Raw genomic sequence first — 13,465 nt, 5'->3', positions numbered from 1 at the left:
GGCTCCATGGGAAAAGGTAGAGATAATGGGATAGCTACTCGGACTCTGAGGATGTATGAGAAAAGAGAACATGTGTCTCATCCAGGATTGGTCCTTCGCCGTGTCTGTGCTAATATCAGCATCACCGTTCCTTCTCCGGGGCAGAAGTGCTAGCCAACATGTATTGTAGGAAATGCATGAATAACTAGTTGGTACGCTTCCAAAGCATTACATAGTTAGGGTCAAGGCTTAAAAGACCCTGTACAGTATATAAGACGCATTTAATTTGGTGTCTATCCTAATAGCCAAACTTGAGTCGTGACTCTTCACGTCGCTATTTGCTCAAGTACACTTTGACAAATGAGTGTGAGGGCCAAACAGAATAACGACAGCACAGTCAGCTTAGCTGTTACTGAGGTTTAAAGCAGAGCCTAAGCTTTTCTGCTCCCGTTAGCACAAACGCAGACTGTGAAATTAGCTGAGACAAATTAATGCTATGACGGAAAACAAATACAGACTCGGTGAAAAGATGTGTGGCCAGGCTCGTTCTTGGCACGTTCCCTTCGAGGAAGAGCCTGTGCAAGCTGTGTCCATAAAAGGAAGTCTCAATGAGAGCAGAAGAAATTTAAATCAAATACTGTAAACGGAAAAGTGAGAGCTGAGCAGGAAAAGCTGCTGCTGACGAACTGTCTGACCGCCCACACGAGTGCAAAGGCTAACGATGACATTCAATAAAACGGCCAATATCTGGACAAAATACAGACATTACTGTACAGCCGATTGACTGGATTTATAATCAGAGCAAAACACTGGGTTTATCTTTGCATGGCAGCCTCTTTGAAGAGTGGAGAGCATGTGCAGCAGTATTGGCAATAACCTCCGGCAGTGTGTGTTCCTGCCCCGTTGCCTGACCTTTAAGAAGCCTCGATAAATTAGCGAGCCCACAGTTATTCAACGCCGGCATTAAAGAGTAATGCCCTCGCTCCGGCTACGAAGCATCCCTTCTGGGGAAACAGAGGCCACGTCGACTCTCTTGGGTCGCACTTTATTAACCGGCAGCGACTTCCTGAGCACCTCGTCTCACTCATCTCGTAAATGGCATCTGACAGATCTGGACAAAGAAGCGCTGGTTTAGAGTCAATACAGTTCGACGACATGGCGACACCTTATTAAAATGGGCACACAAAGGACACGTTGCATCTATTGTATTAGCAAAACATGAATACTGTAAGCATATAAAGATATATTTAGACGAGTTAAGTGTGTCATGAATGCAATGGAACATGAAATTGTTCCGTTTGCATGCCAAGAGAAATGCTAAACTCAATGTTTCTCCGCCCAGTCTGGAGAAATCTCTCGAGAAAAAGAATAAAAGGCTTTCAAAAAGCCCAAAAATATACTTTTGAAATACAAAGACATGAACTGTGCTTCCACGTGGAGCCCTTAATAGTTAATAACCCTTATTCCAATGTGTGTGCTGGAAAGGATTTGAGAATCATTGTTTTATAACCACGAAGGTTTGGGGTGTCTTTGCCTCGGGCGACAGAAAGCAGAGAGGGTTGATGTTCGCCAGTCTTTCCTCTCTTCACCTTCACAAACACTTCTCTGACTAATAACTGAGAAGACGGACCTGCAATGTGTTTGAGACGTCTCTAAGGAAGCTTTGCATTCTGGTCTAGTGCTACAGGTCGTAACCCGAAAAGTATTATTTACTTAAAGGCTGCTCTCTCGAAATGTTGCCGGTTTCTGTCTCCATAGCATCTGTAATGGTATCAAATGGAAACCTGTCAATAATTGAAGATTGTAGGAACAAGGGTCAAGAAACCGAGATGATTTTGTATAGCTCTGTTTCTTTTGTATATGTTTTATTTATTGGCTTAGATGCACATTGTTCAGAATACGTATAGTAAAAGTAAAGCAACACTATGACACAGGCTTTATCATAGGATTCAAATCTAAGAGAGAAAGAATAATAATAATAAACGAAAACACTGATTAAAATGCAGTGATATTCAAATGGGAATAAGATATGTCCATTCAGCTCTAAGTATGCATTAGATCCCCATTCAATTTTGCATTGATTTACATGTTTATTGTCGACCTTTGAGCGTTAAGTGATCGGGCCACTAATTATATTAAAGATCGCGTTATGTGCCACTGTGCCCTCTTAGATTACGATGGTGCCCGACTGGCACTTACTCTAAGGGCTTTCCGAGTGTCGGTGTGAGGGGGGGTGGGGGTGGGGTCGGTGTGAGGGAGAGGGGGGGTGGGCGGGGTCGGTGTGAGGGAGAGGGGGGGTGGGGGCGGAGTCGGTGTGAGGGGGGGGTGGGGGTGGGGTCGGTGTGTAGCAGCTGCAGCAGCAGTCTGCTCTGCATGCAGGCTTCCTCCAAGTTTACAGTAAAACAAACTGGTGGTGTGACCAATGGCCATTTACAATTATTAATACTATTACTATTATTAGCATATATATATGTATATATATATTTTGGTTGAAACTAAGCCAGAAAAAAAAAAAAAACATAAATAATAAAAAAAAATATATATATATAAATAAAATCGATTTTTAAAAATAATATTCGATTATGGAGACTGTAGCGAATATTCGAATAATCGCTGGCATCCCTAGTTGGAATACTTGAGGCTGACATTCAAAACTTTAAACAGCTCAACGATAACTTCGGTGCGACTCCAACGGTTGCCGTTCTGCTTTAAGTGCTAGAAACAGAACATTGAATCAATAGACAAAAGAAAGGAGTTACAAGTCAAGCGTCTAAACTTCTGACAACGCTTGCAATCATTGGGGTCATAGGGGTTTCTCTGCGTGTTCATTGATTTGAAGGTTACTTAAGTTTCTGTGTGCAGAAGTACACGGAGGTCCTCGAGTAGAGAAAGTGCAGTCGGTGTGTAGGTGGTGGTGGAAACTTGTGCTACTTGAAAACGAGCTGGAAATAGAGCGCGAGCCATCTGCTCGACTTGCTGGACTAACTCTCGGAGCGCGTGTCGACAGACAGAGAGGGAAGTGTGTGTGAAGCTGCTGCTTTGTGCATCACTGTCAACGATTAGTGGCGAGCGGCAACACACCAGGAATTAATACACGTCGAATCTTAAGTAAACAGCCACGTTAGTCCATCAGACATGATCTGAGAGCCCCTGCCGTCTCTCGCAGTACGCCTTCCATCCTCTGCAGTAATTAACTTGCTTTGATGATGAAATGACGGCAAACAAGTTACGCAATGAAAATGACAAACAGGAGAGGAAAGAGTTGGATTGGTTGCCATGGCGACCAGCAGCATCTCAGTATGCAGGTTAAAGATTCAAGCACTGCTGTCTAATGTTTACAATGCGGCGTGATGGAACAGTTGTTATATACATCACTATCAGATATAAAGCACACAAAAACAGGACATAACGTGAAATTGTGACGGGTGAAAACATGCTAAACAATATTCTAATGAAGCCAGAAGACTCATATTGGGATTAGGGTTAGGGTCAGGGCATTGAGGAAGTGTAGCATTACTTCTTCTAAGACAGGGGTCGAACTCAAGGCCCGCAACCTAATTTGATGTGGCCCGCAAGAGCTTGCAAATAAAATACGTTTATTATATTATATTACATGCCGCTTTACAGAAGCATTTTGCCCATAAACTACATGTCCCACAATGCATCTCGTTTTGTGACATGCTCACTGAAGAGACTTGCAATTATTTGCCCTAGACTTTAGTTAATAAAGAAGTTGTTACCCTATCCGATAACAATCCAATGCAGAGGAAATAATGTAATATGACGCATTATTTGATATGTATATTATATATTTATATTAGGGATGCCAGCGATTATTCGATTATTCGAATATTCGTTACATAATCGAATATTATTTTTAAAAATCGATTTTATTTATATATATTTTTTTTTTATTTATGTATTTTTTTTTTTTCTGGCTTAGTTTCAACCAAAATATATATAAATATATATATGCTAATAATAGTAATAGTATTAATAATTGGAAATGGCCATTGGTCACACCACCAGTTTGTTTTACTGTAAACTAATCGCTTATTATTCGCCAGGGCTGCCGAATAATCGATTTTGATCATGGTCAGTTTCTGGCAACCTTTAATTTATATATAGTCTTAAAGTTACAACCGGCCCTTTGAGTGCAACCATAATGCCAATGTGGCCGGCGATGAAATCAAGTTCGACACCCCTGATCGAAGTGGTCATCGTAATACAAGTATTGATACCGAACTGGCCAGCAACGTGCCTTGGTGCTCACCTGGAGTTCCTGTTGACGGACGGTTTCAATTATTCCCAAAGCGGTGGATCTACCAGATATCCGATTGCCTCTCGAGCACTTGCCATCTCCTGCTGTGAAACACCTCTAAGAGAGCGATTAAGACACCAACAATATCACAGCGCTGCAACAGGCAGGTGTAATGTCTGGCACAAAGCACTCGAGCGCCTTGCCCATCAATCATCTTAACGCTCCGAAGGGAAGATTTATTAGCGGGGAAAGATGGTTGGAGATGACGGGTGAAATAATGGACCAAAAAAACTCCTATATCCTTCGAGGCTGTACATAATATAGCCGAGTTGCGACTTAATGTGTCATTAGATTGGAAATGAAAGAAGGCTGCTTGGGAAGATAAGCGTTGGCAGTCTTACACAGAAAACAGAGACAAATGGTTTGTGTATTGACGTGTACAGCAGTTCAAAATGTCTTGTTTTGTCTCACACAGCTCACGGAGGAAGACCGGAGACGTCGAGACAGTTTATACACGGCCTGTCTAGACGTGAACAGTGCGATGGATTTAAAGGACGCTCGTCTTGTGTTGAGGAGACGGAAGATAACATGCCTCAAATGAGCTCTCTGACAGCCAACTCATAGTACAAGAGAGAGACCGGCGCCGCGGTGAAACATGGCTCCGGGCTGCACTTAAAAAATAAAATCTGGCGATATTTCATTGTGAAACATGGGAAGCTCAATACGTCCAACAAAGCTCTGCCTTTAAATCCTCTCTCAGTGGTGGAGATAAGCGCGCTGCAGCTTTCAGAGATGACAGCGAAATGCATAACGCTTTAACAAGAGAGCTGGCCGAGGTTTGACGTGCCGCTTCCACCGTTCAGTCACAGATCTCCTCTCCGCTCTGCATGCGGTGGAACATCACATCTCCATGGACCAGCAGGGAGAACGCCACATGACGCGGGGAACAGGAAATAAGGACTTTGTGGACAGCTCTCCTGTGAACACAACTCGTCCAATAGGATGCGGAAGTGCCAGAAAAATTGCTTTTATACCACATCACTACTTCCTTTTGGTCTCGATAGTTAGGTTGATATTCACCTTGCTGTGCAGGCGAGTTTTACAACAAAGAGAAGCAAATCTACTAGGGCTGAACGATTCATCTATTTTAAATCGAAATCGCGATTTGAAATGATGATTTGTTTTACCTTTTATTTTTTCTCTTGTGCGTCAGTCCTCCAAACCAATCAGAAGTGCTGTGCTCCACGTGTACCAGCCTTTGTTAACCAATCAGAAGTGCTGTGCTCCACGTGTACCAGCCTTTGTTAACCAATCAGAAGTGCTGTGCTCCACATGTACCAGCCTTTGTTAACCAATCAGAAGTGCTGTGCTCCACATGTACCAGCCTTTGTTAACCAATCAGAAGTGCTGTGCTCCACATGTACCAGCCATTGTTAACCAATCAGAAGTGGCCCATAATAGCAGGTGATAGACAGATTGATCCAATCACCTGCCAAGTATCTTTGAAAGTGCCTGCCCTTTTTTTTTTCTTCTTTTTTCTTCTACTAAAATCATACAAAAACAAAAACGTATAATTCATACTCCCAAATGAACAACATTTTCCAGATGGCTTCCAATGGAGCTTCAGATGGTTTGGTGAACCGTCTGAGTCAGGTTAGTGATGCTCCATCACATGTTTCTATTACAGGATGAATCTGAAACTGAAGCTTGACTTTAAAGCAACGGAAGCTTCATGTAAGTTTAGTTATTTCACTCGTAGCTCGGGCTGCGGGGGCGCTAGAGACGGGAGCATGTTGATGCGACCTTCCTAGCCGGAGATATGGTCGCATTTTACAATAAACTTCCGTTGGGTCGCTTAAGAACAAATATCGCAATTCGAATCGCAATATTTGTCAGAAAAATCGCAATTAGATTTTTCCCCAAAATCGTGCAGCCCTAAAATCTACCGAGCGAAATAAAATCGATGCAGCGTCTTTTGACCGAGTTGTCACAATGCAAAACATTGCGAGTGTAATTCAAGGTTCTTCAAATGCTTGTTGTATAGTAAGCCCAAAGAAAGGTGTGTCTATCTCAATGTGAAGTGGTCCACACGCCTGTCTATTTAATCCACTCAGTCAGCAGATTTAAAAAACTCAACACCAGAAATAATATGGTCTTAAAACGTATAATACGCATATCGAGTATCAAAAGTAAAAGCACCTTTTTTTTACAAACTTAAAGAATAGTATTGCCGTTTTCTATTAATGACAAATCCATGCGATGCCATTTTAATGATGTCAAGTCAATCTTTTTTTTTTGTCATTGAATGTTGTGGAGGAAAATATGTGCCTGTAAAATGCAGACTAGGAATATATGTGTAGTATAAAAGGGAAATACTAAACTAAGATGGTAAATGTCATTTCAATGCCTGATAAATATCACATTTGTAATTTCAACAGAGCAAACATAACATATTTCCTGAAAAATGGAAAAATGCTGAAGATTTAAAAGATATTAAAACAAACTTTCATCTAACATCAAATCAAAGCAAGTTTTATTTATACAGCACATTTATAACCGATGTGTGGTGGAGCCAAAGTGCTGTACATAAAATAAAAATAGCCTACAGTAGAGACACTTTACAGCAAATACCACAACACAGATTGTTCAGAATATCAGTATGAGAAAAACGACACCCTCTGTCCTCAGACCCTCTGTCCTCAGACCCTCTGTCCTCAGACCCTCTGTCCTTAGACCCTCTGTCCTTAGACCCTCTGTCCTCAGACCCTCTGTCCTTAGACCCTCTGTCCTCAGACCAGCTGTCCTTAGACCCTCTGTCCTTAGACCCTCTGTCCTTAGACCCTCTATCCTTAGACCCTCTGTCCTTAGAGCCTCTGTCCTTAGACCCTCTGTCCTTAGACCCTCTGTCCTTAGACCCTCTGTCCTTAGACCCTCTATCCTTAGACCCTCTGTCCTCAGACCAGCTGTCCTTAGACCCTCTGTCCTCAGACCAGCTGTCCTCAGACCCTCTATCCTTAGACCCTCTGTCCTTAGACCCTCTGTCCTTAGACCCTCTGTCCTCAGACCCTCTGACCTCAGACCCTCTGTCCTTAGACCCTCTGTCCTCAGACCCGCTGCCTTAGACCCTCTGTCCTTAGACCCTCTGTCCTCAGACCCTCTGTCCTTAGACCCTCTGTCCTTAGACCCTCTGTCCTCAGACCCTCTGTCCTTAGACCCTCTGTCCTTAGACCCTCTGTCCTCAGACCCGCTGTCCTTAGACCCTCTGTCCTTAGACCCTCTGTCCTTAGACCCTCTGTCCTCAGACCCTCTGTCCTTAAACCCTCTGTCCTTAGACCCTCACATCGTACAAGGAAACACTTCCGGAGAAAACCCACAGTTTAAGGGAACATGGAGAAACCTCAGGGAGAGCAGCAGAGGAGGGATCCCTCTCCCAGGACGGACAGACTGCAATAGATGCCGTGTGGAAATCCAAGAGATAATACATTTCACAGCATATAGACCGAATGTTAGGAAGTGCATGTGTCTGTAATGAGAAGATGAATCCACGAGGATGTCAAAAACAGTCCTGTGGAAGCCATCAGGGAAGCAGCATGACGAGACCCGAGGCAGGACCGCAGAGACGGGTTCAGCCACGACCCGAAGTCCACGACTTAATCCAGAACTCGGGATAGAGGATCCAAGACACAGGGCCACAGCAAGAGGATCATAGGACATCATGTCATTCTTTCAGTCAGTACTAAATCAAAGCAAAGTAATATTCAGGGTTCATAGCCTTTTTCACCAATGACTTCTCCGTGACCTTTAGCTGATTTCCCATGACCAACAACATGACTCTTTCTCAGCGGTTCCACTGAACATGGTTTATTTTAACATGGAGCAGGAAATCAGGTCTGCATCTGAAACAGTGACCAAATCGAGTGACCAACGTCTTTAAGTATTGATCATACATATATGTGATTAATGTATCCATACCTGCGTAGAAACTTAAGGAATTAAAGGACTTGTAGTGGGGTAGAAGTTGAAAGTAGCAAAACATGTTCTGTACTCGGACATGTACTCGAGTCCTAGTAAAGGACGTGAGTACATGTTGGATGGATGGTCTGGTCTGAAACATGTTGTGCATATCTAAAACAAATCAAATAGCTTACTAGCTTCTCCACGCTGAATCTCTCACCAGCGAAACACCTCGTCAGTTAAAAGCCATTTTACGTTTCATTACTATACCATACAGTATTTATTATCATTATAGTATTACTATTTCGGCTAAAATATAAATTATATTTGATGCAACTTTAGTTATATTTCCATGACTTTTCCAAAACTTCCCAGGGCCTGGAATTAGCATTTTGAATTTCGATGACTTTTCCAGGTTTGTAACGACCGCAAGAACCCTGAATATTATATCTGATTTAGTCGCTCATCGGTTTATTATAAGTAAGTTCCTGGACATGTATTGGCCCCCTGTTGTGTTATTAAGTTGTTTTAATCCAGACATTTGCACACGCTGTTGTTTTTGTAATAATGGAGTCACACAAGTGAACGTTAAGAAGTAATCCTGTCATTTCGTCTTCTTCAGGATCCCCGCTGTGCCGTGTGACCGACCGCTCGTTCCCTCGGGGTGTTTCTCATTTGCTACTTGTGGCTCCCTATCCTCTCATTTCCCTCATCTCATCAAAGAGAGCAAATTCTTTGCAGATAACAAAATGAAATGTTAATTTCCAAAACGAGAGTGCCATTATTTCAATAACTTCTGATTAAAATGATAAAGCGGTTCTCTTTCAGTTATGTGTCCTCCCATACTGAGGTTACATGAAGTGTGAAACAGACAGACATATATATGTGGGCTTTGAATAATCTAGATTTCAGTCTGACCTAATTTCGCTGGAAGTACATGAGAGCAGCGCCACGTCACTTCCTGGTGAAATGATGGCCCCGCCCACTTTGCGACGAAAACAAAGAATTAGAAGTGGAACATATATTTGTATCATGGCCAAAGATTGTTAGTCATGTATTTCAAAGTTATGATGTTGTTGAGATTTGAGTCTTCACATTCGTCTGCACAATTGTTTTTCTATTGGTATTTATTTCACTGTTTTATGTCTATATATTCATGTTGCATTGTTCATGTTCACTGTAGCTACTGTAACCATGACAATGAAGCCTTGAATAGTGAATCTTCAGAAAGAGAGAGGACAGAGAGGCATAAACAACTTGAGATGAACACTCTGGAGTCTTAAGGTCCGAACATTACATTACAGGTCACTTGCTAGACGCTTTTATCCACAGCGACTTACATACTCAATACTGTGGGCAATCCCCACAGGAGCACTTTGGGGTGAAGGGTCTCGGACACAACGACATGCTGACTGTAGCGGGGTTTGAACCCTGATCCGAATACCAACGCTCTATCCACTGCGCCACACGCCTCCCGGACACACCAAGATGATTTTCGGCGTCGATAGAGGTCGGGCCGTCGATGAGCGTCGTGTCGCCCTACTCAGATTGGTGTGTCCCGCACCGTCGTGTGACACCTTCCACATGTTGAATCGGCGGGCTGTCGGCCAAATAAATCACTCTGATTGGCTGTCCAGCTTAGCGAATCAGTGCATGAGAAGCGAAACAGAAGTGAGGGACCCAAACGAACTATTAAGAAGGCAAATCTGAGATTTCATTTAACTCCAGCTCTCGACGCAGGTTCGGGAAAGCCCCGTGAGCTTCTCGCTGTGGAGGGAAAATGGAACACGCTAGTTGTTGTTTGTTTATATCACGCAGTCTGTTCTTCTTCTCTCGGTTATCACGCAGTCTGTCTTCCGGTTGCCTCTTTTGAATGACGAATACACACTACCGCCGCCTGCTGGTAAGGAGAGTTATTGCCACTCACGCATGCGCAGTTCGTACGTGCCACTTGGCCGTCGGCCGAAGTCTTTGCGGTGTGTTCCAGTGCGACACATGGCCAGGACGCAGGAGACGCGAGGCGACGTGAGGAGACGTGAGACGACGTGAGGAGACGTGAGGAGACGCGAGGCGACGTGAGGCGACGTGAGGCGACGTGAGGCGACGCGAGGCGACGTGAGGAGACGTGAGGCGACGCGAGGCGACGTGAGGAGACGTGAGGAGACGCGAGGCGACGTGAGGCGACGTGAGGCGACGTTCTGTGTTCTTTGGTGTCACTTTTGTGTGTAAGGAGCTTACGGGTATTTTCTCGATTTTTAAATGTCTCCTTAAATCACCTTTTAAATGTATTTGTTTTAACACGGCACCCTAAGTGTTACATATCAAAATGTTCAGGACGGTCTCTGGTGTTGCTAGAAATGCAAGTCACTCACCTTAGAGCCCTGTGCGATGAGACAATTAGCTCTGAAGCTGAACATTTGACATCTGATTTTTGGAAATCTTCAAAACTCTTGTGAAAGCACAGATGTACTGTTTCCGTGGTTATCTGAATCATATTTATATTCCTTATAATCGAACATATATGATTAAATACGTACAATATGCGCACTTGGACGCAGGGCTACGAGAGGGGTTAACTGGTCCTTAATTACCACACCCAAATGCCTGTGTGAGCTGACACCTTTCTACGTGGTGATTGCGCTTCAATCGCTCAGTCTCGACTACCTTTTCTCCACAAATAGGAGCCGTCTCCGGGGAAGGGAAATGGGCAGAAGACCTATTTACCGAGTCATAATCCTATCAATAATGAATCAGCGCTGATGTCTCGGTGAACGCATCCCCCTCACTCTGCTTTTGGGTGAAAGCTTTTAGATGTTGAAAAGTCACCTCTGACCACTTTCACTTTAATATTTACCCTCCGAGAGCCGCTTCAGTGTTTTGTTCTTGAAAGGAAATCACCACCGTGCCTCCTCGAGACTGAAACGTTGGCAGGGTTTCATCCCAGTAAAACATTCTAGCACCTGACAGCATTGATTAAGAGGCTTTCAATCATAATGACAGCTTTAATATGTGTAATCAGCTGCTGCATTGTGAAGCAACAGTGAAGCCTTCGGGGTGGGAACCCGAGGAAAAGTGTCTCTGTATGGAGAAACCCAAAGCAGGGGAGAGGGAGACATCATAGGGAACGTTTCAATCCAAAGGGAACACGAGTATCTGCCAGGATTAGCATTAATATATCTTTATTAGGATCCCCATTAGCACTAGCATTAGCATTAGCTATTCTTCCTGGGGTCCTCACACACTCAAAACATACATAAACAACTGAATTAAAACAGCTCGTAATTTCATGCAATTTACAGTGAAATGAAGTGAAAACTAAAATGGTCATCCAATTATCGCCAACCTAAGGCCAAACAAAAGTAAATACAAATAAGTGTACATGATAATATATGCATACATAGCCACAGTTCAAATTTACTTTGTCATCGCCGCTTATTCTCCCTTTAAATTGGAATCAGATTTGGGCAGGTTGTACGTCTCCATGGATCACCTTATCTTTCTAAACTGCCACTGTGAAGGAGCAGCCGTCAAAAGGCTTAGTCAATTTCTCTCACACACACACACACACACACACACACACACACACACACACACACACACACACACACACACACACACACACACACACACACACACACACACACACACACACACACACACACACACACACACACACACACACACACACACACACACACACACACACACACACACACACACACACACACACACACACACACACACACACACACACACACACACACACACACACACACGCACGCACGCACACACGCACACACACACACACACACACACACACACACACACACACCTCTTTGAAATGTGCCACTGTGCTCCCGAACAAAGGTAATAATGTCTCTTCTGCTGGTATCTGGGTCGAAAGAGATCAATCAGACTTTGGGCGAAGAATCAGCATGTGCATCGCTCTTTTGTCACCCGGCGTCGAGACGTAGGTGGCAGATAGGAGATGAGTCAGATGTAAATCAAAAGACTTTCCGTTCACCCGAGGAGACAGAGTTCAGACTCCATCAGCCCTGGCCATCAGTGACCCTCGGTCCCCGGACAATGGGTCATTACGGGGCCCGGGGAGGCCTTAATAGACCGACTGACGGATGAACTTGGAAACGGTGCGAGCGCGTCTCTTTGTGTCTGCAGAGTAATGGGGGAAAGTAGCAGCACTTCCACCAATGGCTCATTCTTCCCGCGTGCAACCGTGGATCTATTGTGAAGAGTCCATGTCCAAATCTAGAGAGTCATGTGATTCCCTTAACAATCGAGGTACTACGGGTTGAAATCAGGCTTACTCAATTACATTCCAGCAAAGTCGCAATATGGACAATATCTAAACAACAGTGTGTACAGTAAAACACAAATATCTGGATGAAGTATTGTGGTGCCGGCGTACAAACGGCATTCTCCAGACTTGTTCAGGTACACATCCATGTACAAAATCACACCATGAGCATGTGTTATATATTATTCAATTATAATATGAATATTGTTAAAACAATTACCATTCCCTTTGACAGTATGCCTCATGTTGCGAATGAAATGTCAGTGAAAATAACCGCAATTAGGTTTTTATTCCACTTTGTTTGCCATTTTGAAATGTATGTATTTATTTTATGTTAGAAAACGAGAACAATTTAGCAAGGCTAATCCAACAGGACAATCAATAGTGTTATACTTAAGCAATAGCTCACGACCCGCATCAGAACGCTTTTGAATGGTGCTACTTCTCCAGTTGGTCTACCTGCTCGTCACGTAGCTCTGCATGTCGTCCTTTAGGTGCTTTCTGGAGATAGGCGCTCCTCAATCCACTCCTCCATTGCAAGACCCCCCCGGAGGGCGAAGTTAATCTTAAATGTTTCCATCTTATGCTTTGTAAGTTTGTTTTTCGTAACTAGAGATGTCCCGATCCGATCACGTGATCGGGGATCGGAGCCGATCACCTGATTTTCAAAAAATCGGGGATCGGGAGAAAAAAATCGGGGATCGGGATTTTTTTTTTTTTTTTTTATAAAATATATTTTTTTAAATGTAATGTTACAAAACAAAAATGACCATGTTCACGTCTTAAATTCATCCTGAGGACTTAGTTTTGGTTTAAAATTACACAACATCATGTATGTGTTGCTTTCTTTGGGCTTGTTTTCAGACCTGGTTGCTTATTCCTCTCAAAGCAACAGAGTGGGCGCAGTGTCTAATAGCAGCAGCAAGCTAACGAGAGGCTACGTTCAGCTGGTGACT

The 13,465-nt window shown here is 43.5% G+C and overlaps 1 protein-coding gene across 1 annotated transcript in view; it reads right to left on the bottom strand.

The window, feature by feature from the left end:
* The window catches only part of LOC117458568 (cell adhesion molecule 1-like), a 539,809-nt gene that overhangs the window by 375,388 nt on the left and 150,956 nt on the right, over positions 1 to 13,465 (bottom strand). The gene's annotated exons all lie outside the window — the stretch shown is intronic.

Source organism: Pseudochaenichthys georgianus, chromosome 14 (assembly GCF_902827115.2).
Source record: "Pseudochaenichthys georgianus chromosome 14, fPseGeo1.2, whole genome shotgun sequence".
NCBI classification, from domain to species: domain Eukaryota; kingdom Metazoa; phylum Chordata; class Actinopteri; order Perciformes; family Channichthyidae; genus Pseudochaenichthys; species Pseudochaenichthys georgianus.
This window is presented reverse-complemented; position numbering and strand designations above follow the sequence as displayed.